The sequence below is a fragment of the Magnolia sinica genome, chromosome 10 (genome assembly GCF_029962835.1).
Source record: "Magnolia sinica isolate HGM2019 chromosome 10, MsV1, whole genome shotgun sequence".
Classification (NCBI taxonomy): Eukaryota; Viridiplantae; Streptophyta; class Magnoliopsida; order Magnoliales; family Magnoliaceae; genus Magnolia; species Magnolia sinica.
The window spans coordinates 21,331,598-21,343,279 of NC_080582.1; positions in this window are offsets into that span (position 1 = coordinate 21,331,598).

The window sequence follows — 11,682 nt, forward strand, 5'->3', positions numbered from 1 at the left end:
CCCGGTGATTCTGTTTCATTTCACGGTCATTTCCATGCATTTCACGGTCAATCCCCTTCACTTCACGGTCATTTCCCTGCATTTCACGGTCAATCCCAGTGATCCCGTTTCATTTCACGGTCATTTCCATGCATTTCACAGTCATTACTGGTCATTCCCCTCACTTCACGGTCAATTCCATGCACTTCAAGGTCAATTCCATGCATTTCATGGACAATACCCTTCACATCACGTTCAATTCCACTCATTTCCCAGATAATTCCATGCATTTCACGATCAATCCCCTTCACTTAACGGTCAATTACAGTCCTTAGACAAATCCATTCATGGTCAATTTCATGACGTTTTTGGCCAAAATGCAACATATAACTCTAAAAATTGACCCATAACTTAATGAAATTGGCCATGAACTTGTTGAATGTGACCTATGAGTCGACCATTTGATATGAAATTCTTCAAAATGGCCGATGACTGCTTGATATTGACATTTTTTTTACTGAGAACCTTGGCATAAATTTACTAACAACTACATGAAATTGACTGATAAATGAGTGAAAGCGGCCCAAAACTTGTGAAAATTCACTAATAAGTGTTATACTTTCATTTGGAATTCGCCAAAAACTGATCGCCGACTCGGCAGACTGACACCATACTTTATGAATTTTCACCACAACAAGTCAACTTTCACATTGTCTTGTTAAATACTGAATGTTATTGTAGATTTAATTTTCAATTCATCCTTGCAGATGACAAACCCTTGCATAAGGGATTTGGCGAGTCGGCCCCCACCATCTCATGCAGATGTTCTTTGACATGGTGGTTTGATAGTGTGAAGAGTAGGTTGGAGAAGAATAACACTAAATTAAATATATTTAGGCAGACCCCATTCTCATTTTTATTACACATTCCATCATTTAGGTTTATAGGAGCCATTTTTCACTCACTTATTAACAGATATATAGGCAATCTTGTATTCAAGATACAGGGGAACCATGTAAAATTTACCGAGATAGACTTCACCCTAATAACCAAGCTGAAGGCTGGTGACCTCTCTATACCCAATATCCATCGTTCGAAGAAGTCATTAAGAGAAAAATACTTCAATGAATATCTTATCATAAAGCAACATGTACAGGAGGTGTTCAACGAGATACTTGATAGCAATAAGTACGAAGATGTCGTGAAGGTAGCCCTAATATTATGTGTAGAGTAGTTTGTTAAGGGTACCAACACGAATATTATATGTTGTATAGACTTTATCGACCTTGTCAACTCGTTGGAAGACTTTAATATCTACCCTTAAGGTAGTTTGGCCTTCCAGATGATGACGGAAGGGATCGAGAGTGCCTTCATGGCATCCCAGGGGCCTCATTACAATGTCACCAGTTGTATATTTCCCCTGCAGGTAAGGATTCTTTCCTTGTCTATTTTAATTCATAGTTTATAGCAAACTATATTTATTTAACATCATCTTGTCATTTCATTGTAACAGATATGAGCCCTTGAGAGAGTAACGGCTCTCCAACAATGTATAATTTCATACATTCCCTTCCAAATTCCACGATTCATACAATATCGGGGATGGAAGGGTTGGAGGTATAAGAAGATTCATGAAATTATAGAGAGTAAAGATGTAAGTCAATTTCTATGAAGCTAAGTGGTCACTCATTCAACTATATATAGATATGTGTGTGTGTTTCTCTAGCATGAAAACAAAGATGTTCTCTTACAAACTGAGATCGTTCTTATGTTAGAGCCTACCACCGAGGAGCTGGAGACGGAGGCCGTTTGTTTGGCCCATGATAGATTTGACGTAAGATGTCAGAAACGCCTTGCTTTTATGTTGATATTTTATATTTAATTTGACATGTTATATAACTGATACATACATTGCTTCATTTTTTAGGGCATTAAAGATGAAGATGATGAAGATATGGAAGAGACATCGGGACAGGGAGAGGAAGAAAAGGGGGGAGAGGAAGAGAGTACTGACGAGGGAGAGGGAGAGAGAGAGGGAGCGGGATCACAATTGACTGGGGAGTCGAGGGAGGATAGGGAGGAGTTGGAGGCGCAAAGGCTTCAGTTGGAGAGAGACAGGGAAGAGTTAAAGCTTCTCGAACGCACACTAAAAGAGAGAGAAGAATCGATTAAGAGGGAGAGAGAAGTAGTACTCAAGGAGGTTGAACTAATGCTAAAACTGAAAGAAGCCTTGAGGTTAGAGAAAGAGGAGTTGAAAGAGAGAGGGAGGTTTTGAAAAAGGAGAGGAAAATGCTACTGAGGGAGAAGGAAGAACTGAAGAAGGAGAGGGAAGAGTTGGAGGAGGGTAAAGCAGAGTTGAAGAAGCAGATGGAGGCATTTCGTATAGAGAAGATTCGGTTTAGGAAGGAGAAGGAGTTAGAGAATCAGAAGGAAGAGTTTGAGAAAGAGGATGAGGATGCGTTAGGCATTGATATATGCAAAAAATCACTACATTCCATTCTAGTATATAAGAGGAGACCTAAGAGGATGCTGAAGTAGTCTGTCTACAAGCGTTCTCCATTCACTTCCATCTCTGCCGTGCAAACCACTCCAAGCAACGCCGCTGATAATGAGAAACAGAAAGAATTTCCTACTCTCCGATACCCTTTGAGGCCAAGATCGATCCATTTAGGCTAATATCGGAGGACGAACTCCATGAATTGGAAAGTTGGGCCAACACAAACAAAGAATCACCAGAATTTCTTTGGTTCAAGACCATTTGGGAGAAAAATGCATGGGTTGATAGCGTGGTAAGTAAATCACACACATACATGCATAGTTTTATTCAGAACACTTATATTAAAGTAGAGCTTAATTTTTCATCTTTATTGATTAGGCTATCAACAAGTACATTGATTTCTTGGAGAGAAGACACCAATTATTTCCTCCATTATATACAAAGGCCTGCAAGTTCTGTCCCACATTTTTTCTGATAACTGTATGAATTTGATCATGGTTATTATGTTATTTCATTATATGATATATGTTCTAATTTGGTATGTTGTTTGTAATAGCCCTGTATCGGCATGCAAATGTCAACATTGAGAATGTATCGGGATGCTGGCAGTGACAAATCGCGTTTATTATTCGAAGGGCTAGAAAAACTCGCTGCGATCAGCATTGTCAAGCCTCGTGACGGGCAGAAGGCCATGTGGCAGCATGAAGAGGTAATGGTGTCGATACAAGTTATCAACGTTAGGTATACCGATTTCTATAATTTCTAGATATTAATATATTATCTTGCCAAACATGGACAAGCATACGTACCAGTCAATCACGCCAACAGTCATTGGTACCTGATGATCATCCACCCTTGAGACCGAGAAATCGTTATACTTGACAGTTTATACTCGAGGGCACTCAGTCGATACAGGGAACATATCGAGTTGATGAAGGAAGCCTTGCCTATATTATTTTATGCCATAGGAGATATGTCTGTGTTGGAAGGAAATGCATGGATGGTCAGAGAAGATACCTATATACCGAAGCAGACGAATGAATATGACTGGCATTTTTGTCATGAAATATATCGACATTTTGTGCAGCGATCAAATTTTGTCAGGGAGAGACTTGCAGCAATTCACTTCCAACTTTAGGGAGTCAATAGCCTATGATTGCCTAAGTGATCTCAAAATATAATATATTTGTATTAGGCATGAGAGGAATCAAAAAAAATTGTGAAATATTGTAAATTGTTGTAAATGATGTCCTGTAAAACATTCATGATAAAATGATGTAATCGATGTATTGTATATTTTGCCAAAATTTTGTAACAAATGATATATTCATCTTAGTGATTTCATTATGAATGGTGAAGACATCATTTTGCAGTAAATGATGCCATCACTTCACGGTCAATTCCATGCTTCATGGTCATTTCCATTCACTTCACGATCAATTCACAGTCAATCCCCTTCACTTCACGGTCATTTTCATGCATTTCACGGTCAATCTAGGCAATTCTGTTTAGATTCACGGTCATTCCCATGAATTTCACGGTCAATTCCCTTCACTTCACGGTCATTTCCATGTATTTCACAATCATTTTCATGCATTTCACGGTCAATCCTAGCGATTTTTATTGATTCACAGTCATTTTCATGCATTTCACGGTCAATTCCCTTCACTTCACGGTCATTTCTATGCATTTCACGATCAATTCGCTTCACTTCATAGTCATTTCTATGCATTTCACAGTCAATCCCGACGATTTTATTTTGATTCACGGTCATTTCCATGCATGTCACGGTCAATTCCCTTCACTTCATGGTCATTTCCATGCATTTCACGGTCAATTCACTTCACTTCACGGTCATTTTCATGCATTTCACGGTCAATCCCGGAGATTTCGTTTTGATTCACAGTCATTTCCATGCATTTCACGGTCAATTCCCTTCACTTCACACATTTCACGGTCAATTCGCTTCACTTCACGGTCATTTCTATGCATTTTACGGTCAATCCCGGCGATTCCATTTTGATTCATGGTCATTTCCATGCATTTCACGGTCAATTCCCTTCACTTCACGGTCGTTTCCATGCATTTCACGGTCAATTCGCTTCACTTCACGCCATTTCCATGCATTTCATGGTCAATTCCCTTCACTTCACGGTCATTTCCATGCATTTCACGGTCAATTCGCTTCACGTCACGGTCATTTCCATGCATTTCACGGTCAATCCCGGCGATTCCGTTTTGATTCACGGTCATTTCCATGCATTTCACGATCAATTCCCTTCACTTCACGGTCATTTCCATGCATTTCATAGTCAATTCGCTTCACTTCACGGTCATTTCCATGCATTTCACAGTCAATCCCAGCGATTCCATTTTGATTCACGGTCATTTCCATGCATTTCACGGTCAATTCCCTTTACTTCACGGTCATTTCCATGCATTTCACGGTCAATCCCGGTGATTCCGTTTCATTTCATGGTAATTTCTATGCATTTAACGGTCATTTCCCTTCACTTCACGGTCATTTCCATGCATTTCACGGTCATTTCTCTTCACTTCACGGTCATTTTCATGCATTTCACAGTCAATTCACTTCACTTCACGGTCATTTCCATGCATTTCACGGTCAATCCCGGCGATTCCGTTTCATTTCACGGTCATTTTCATGCATTTCACGGTCATTTCCCTTCACTTCATGGTCATTTCCATGCATTTCACGGTCAATCCCGACGATTCCGTTTCATTTCACGGTCATTTCCATGAATTTCATGGTCATTTCCCTTCACTTCATGGTCAGTTCTATGCATTTCACGGTCAATCCCGACGATTTCGTTTCATTTCACGATCATTTTCATGCATTTCACGGTCATTTCCATGCATTTCCTGGCAATTCTCGAGACCTCAACCCGAGCCCAACCCAAGTTTTATCGGGTTGGTGTTTGTATGCCCAACCCCAAGATCAAACCCGATACATCCTGCCCAAGCCCAACCCAATGTTGAGTCGATCACAGGTTGGTCGGGTTGAACCCACCCAACTTTCAACCCTAAAATCATATATGATACGTCAAGTAATTAATTTTGGTTTAGAAGATATTCTTGTTATATGAATAAAGAAAGAAATGAAAAAGAAAAAAAAAAGATTAAAAAAAAAATTATATGCTTATAAATACATATTTATATAAATGTGTTAGAGAAAAATAAAAGTAGAATAAAATTCTCCATGTAAAAAAAAAACTGCACAGGGATACGGCTATAGCTACGGTTATAATTCGTAGCCTTAGATAACCGTAGCTCGGCGATTAATCGCGGATCCCGCGATTCTACCGCAGGTCTCTGTCCTGATGGGCGATCAATCGCGGATCCCGTGATTCCACCGCAAGTCGCTATCCCGATCGGCGATCAATCGCGGATTCCGCATTTCCACCCCAACTCGCTGTCTCGATCGGCGATCTATGGCTACGAATTATAACCGTAGCTATAACCATATTCCTATGCACTTCTATTTTTATTTTTTATTTTTTATTTTAACATGGAGAATTTTATTCTACCTACATTTTTCTCTTACTCATATTTATATAAATATGTATATATAAGCATATAAAAAAAATTATCTCTTTTTTTCACTTCTTTCCTTATTCATATAACAAGAATATCTTCTAAACCAAAATTAGTTACTTGACATACCATATATGATTTTAGGGCTGAAAGTTGGGTGGGCTCAACCCGACCAACCTGTGACCGACCTGACATTGGGTTGGGCTTGGGCAGGATATATCGGGTTTGGTCTTGGGGTTGGGCTATACAAACACCAACCCGATAAAACTTAGGTTCGCCTCGGGTTGAGGTCTCAGGTTGCCTGACCTAACACGAACCCGATTAACATATAAGTTCCTTATAAATTAATTATAATTGAGTTCAAATTATTTGTGTTGAAGGCAAAGGAAATTCCAATGCCTCCCCTCAAGCTAACAAGATATGTCGGATTTCCCTCTCCCAAATAAATTGTTAAATACAAAATATGACCTGTAATGGAGTAGTTGTCTTATATTTTAGCTTGTTTGTTTAGAAAAAAATGAACTGTGAAATGCATGGAAATGACTGTGAAATGAAACGGAATCGCTGGAATTGACTGTGAAATGCATGGTAATGACAGTGAAGTGAAGCTAATTGACCGTGAAATGCATAGAAATGACTGTGAAGTGCATGGAAATGACCGTGAAATGAAACGGAATCACCGGAATTGACCATGAAATGTAAGACCCGTGTCCTAGCTCGTACTGTTCTATAGGCTTTCGCGGTCCTCTCGGTCGAATTTCGACGACCCACGACGCATAAATAGTAGTGGAGTGCGATCCTGAGTTGTACCCTGTATTTTAGAGTCGGTTCGACTCGAGACTTGTACCCTAGCGACCGCGCCGTCGTCGCGGTTCCGATGTCGCGTCTCGCACACTGAGGTGATACCCAGGTCAGAAGATGTGGGCCCGCGTTCAGTTCGAAGAAAACATCGCGTTGTTGCAAAACCCAAGAGAACATCTCATCAAATCCCATCAATCTCATCAATCAATCACACATCACCTCACATGTCAAAGTACAACCCCATCCCCAAGCAACCCCCAAAGTCAAACTCTCTCTTACACAAAGTACACCCACCACATCACTCACCCATCTCTCTCTTCCAACCTCTCTCTCTCTCCCTCATTCTCTCCAAGCAACCGTCCATGGCTTCCATGGGAGAGAAACTAGTGTGGCCCATCTTCCTACCTTCCATCTCCACCATCCAAGTCCGATCTTAACCGTTGAAGTCCACCCATTTGAGCTCTAACCTGCATTGGCGGAAGAATGAAGAAGAGATCTAACGGTGGGTGCTCTCTCTCTCTCTCTCTCTCTCTCTCTCTCTCTCTCTCTCTCTCTCTCTTTCCTTGATTGCATGGCCCACCTTGAGGTATTAATCCATGCTGTCCTGCTGTGAGAACCACCGTGATGTATGCTTCAGATCCGCACCGTCCAGATTTTTGGACGGTGGGCTGATCACGAGGTGGGCGTTATATCCTAACCATCCATCCATTTTGGCCAGACTCTTGGGCCCACTTCGAGGATGGTCGTCCAACAGTCCAGCCTCAGGACGTCTAGCAGCAGCAGCAGCTGCCGGACCATGTGAAGTGGAAAAATAAATATTTGCATGATACAAGCTGGTGGGCTGCACGTGTGGACCCACCAGATGTATGCATTCAATCCAACTATGCATGGTGGAGCCCACCTCATTTTGTAATGTAAACCGCACCGTCCATCCATTGTTGGACGGTGGGACCCAGGCCCATGTGTAGGGTCTCCACCGTCCAGACGTGGCAGGTGGGACCCACCTGGTGATGCATTTCATACCCACGTCCTCAAAAGACGTCCAGAGTCTGGACGATTTTAAGATTTATGAAATAAATCATATAATAATATAATAATATATATATATATACATATATTAATATATGAGGTGGGCCCTGATGTATGTGGGACCCACTGTGATGTTTTTGTTTCATCCACACCGTCCAGGCCTCTGGACGGTGCTGGATTAGCTGGGTGGTGTCAGGCTACCATGATGCGTGTGTTTGTGCACCACACCGTTCATATATTTTGCTGGTGGGACCCGCAGGTTTGTGTAGCATCTGCACGTGGGCCAACTTAGCTGCTACAATGTCAGCATGCTGTGGGTCCCTTGAATCCAAGCCATTCATCTACTGGGACCAGCAGCTGCAGCTGCTGTTGCAGCGAATCCGTAAGCCCCGTGAGTTCCACTGCTGGGGTATTGACGTCACCAGGATATGTGGGATCCACCTCCCTATACATCTAAACCGCTCATCCATTGGTGTGCTCATTTTAGGTGGGCCACGCTCGTGGACCCCACCTTGATCTGCGTGTTTCAACTGCGGCGTCCGTTGGGACGGTGCTATGTACGGCCACCTCGTTGCATGTGGTCTCCATGCAGTTCAGATCATTTCAAGGCAGGGCCCACCTGGTCTTTCGGTGGACAGGGTCCACCTGGCTGTCGTTGAGTACAGGCCTGGATAAAGGAAAGTACAAATATCACTTTGATCCAAAACGGTGGGCCACGCTGACGTGGACCCCACCCATTGATGAATGAGTTGTATACCCTCACCAACCAGCAGCATGGTACGGTGGGGCCCTGTGTTTTGGAAGGGTGGCCCACCACGTGGCACCACCCTGATGTATTTATTATATCCATACCATCTAGTCCACGTACACGTGGACCCCAGCATGATGTATATTTGTACATCCACACCGTAACGTTCTGGACAACGGAAATCTCTCACGTACGGACCACCTTGGTGATGTGTTCTATCCTCACCCTCCATCTGGATGGTGGGAACCCACCATGATATAGCTATTTGTATCCACACCGTCCCAGGTGAGGGACGTGGATACCCTCCATGATGTATTTGTTTCATCCATACTGTCCAGAAAGGGTTGGACGGTGCTGGGCAATGTTTGGGTGGCGTTGTAGCTACACCGTGATGTATTTGTCTCATCCACACCGTCCAGATAGTGCTGGACCGGGCTGGACCAGGGTGGATGGTGCTATCTAATGTTTGGACGGTACTGATCATTGTTAGTGGGTCATGTGCCCCATGGAATGATAGTGTACAGTGATACACATGTTACACCTACAACTATTGAAATGATTTTTAGTATGGTCCAAGCTCACTTGAGGCCCATTAGTGCAGCCCACTTGATGTGTTTGAGGCCCATTATTGTGGCCCACTTGGCGTATATGAGGTCTATATGATGAGGCCCGACTTGATGTACACGAGACTGATTATGATGTGTATTAGGCCCTTATCGTGCAGCCCATTGTGACGTGTATTAGGCCCATGACACGTGGCCCATTTGATGTATTCGAGACCCAGATACATGACCCATTTGATGCGTATGAGACCCATGTGTAGGGCCCACCTATTGTGTATTCGAGGCCCATGGTTTGTGGCCCATTGTGATGTATTTAAGGCCCATGGGCGAGGCCCAATATGATGTATGTGTGGCCGTTACGTCATGTATGAATCCCTTATGTGGGCCACTCCTTGCGAGCAATGTTGGTTAGATGTCCACATTGATAGGCAATGATGGTTAGACGTCCTCATTGTGACCTTCTCTTAGGCCTTGTTAAGCTCATTCTTACCGATTCTGATTATCGATCGAGGCCGATTGTCATGACCGATTGCCGATTCTGATTGTCATGACCAATTGCCGATTCCGATTGACATGACCGATTTGCCGATTCTGATTATCGATCGATTCCGATTGTCATGACCGATTGCCGATTCCGATTGACGTGACCGATTTGCCGATTCTGATTATCGATCGATTCCGATTGTCATGACCGATTGCCGATTCCGATTGACGTGACCGATTTGCCGATTTCGATTGACGTGACCGATTTGCCGATTCTGATTATTGATTGGTTCCGATTGTCATGACCGATTGCCGATTCTGATTGACTTGACTGATTTGCCGATTCTGATTACCGATTGTCGATTCCAATTGTCATGACTGATTACCGATTCCGATTGACTTGACCAATTTGTCAATTCTGATTATCGATCGATTCCGATTGTTATGACCGATTGCCGATTCCGATTGACTTGACCGATTTACCGATTTTGATTATCGATCGATTCCAATTGTCATGATCGATTGCCGATTCCGATTGACTTGACCGATTTACCGATTCTGATTATCGATCGATTCCAATTGTCATGATCGATTGCCGATTCCGATTGACTTGACCGATTTGCCTATTCTGATTATCGATCGATTTCGATTGTCATGACCGATCACTAATTTCGATTGACGTGACCGATTTGCCGATTCTGATTTTCGATCGATTTCGATTGTCATGACCGATTGCCGATTCCGATTGTCGTGACCGATTTGCCCACTCTAATTATCGATCGATCCCGGTTATCGTGACCGATTTACAGATTCTGATTATCGATCTATCCGATTGTTGTGACCGATTTGCCGATTCTGAGTAGCGATCGAGGCTAATTATCGTGACCGATTTACCGATTCTGATTTTCGATCGATCCCGATTGTTGAGGCCGAGTATCAAAGCCGATTCCGATTGTCGAGGTCGATTGTATAGGCCGACCCCGATTGTTGAGGCCGATTCTGAGTGTCGATTCCGATTGTCGAGACCTTTATGATGTATATGCGAACCGTAGTTGAGGCCTAATGTGATGTATTCATGGCCATAGGCAAGGCCCATTGTGGTGTATTCGTGGCCTATGGGCAAGGCCATTGTGATATGTATTAGGCCCAGGATGTATGACGCATTTGATGTATTCGTGACCTATGTGTAGGGCTCACATGTCATGTATTTGAAGCCCATGAGCAGGGCCTACTTGTTGTGTATATGTGGCTCTTGAGTGAGGCCCATGGTGTTGTATATTTAACCCTTGTGAGAGGCCATGGGTCCACTATATCTTAGGCTCTATGTGGGCCATTCCTTGGGGGCAATGTCGGTTAAATGTCCACATTGAAGAGGTCGATTGTCGATGCCGGTTATTGATACTGATTAGGAGTATGTGACAGCATAGCATCATGATACATGCCCATACGCATCATCTGTATGTTTGTTATGAGATGTGGTTGACCATTGCATATGTCATTGTGTAGGTTGTTATGAGACTCCTTGATAGGCAGAGATTGTCTCACCTGAGTGCATGGTATGCGTAGGAGTGGTGCATGTTTGGATTGTATGACTCATGCATCTTGCATTGTGATCACGTACACCCTAGCGACATCGGGTCGTGGCCTACAGGTATTTCGTGGATGGCCGATGGGACACCGGAAATGTCTACATGGGGTGCTATAGATATCCGGGTGAAAGTCCCTAAACCCTCTTGGTTCCGGAGGTTGCTCAACGTCTAGACAGAGTGGATTCATGAGCGCATGAGGGCCGTATACCGTTAGGTCGCATCTCCCACTGTGTCGTGGTCGGTTGGAAGGGGGTATGACCTTACCTGCCCGAGAGGAGGGGGTAATGCTAGGCTGAGTCTGACCAGCTCGAGAAATGGGTCCGCTATCGACGAGCCGGACCCGATATTGGCAGGCGGATAGTGAGGTCTCTTCCACTCACCTTGTTGCGCGCGATGGGGCGGCAATCCGGTTTGGAGTGTAATAGACCCCGGTGATTT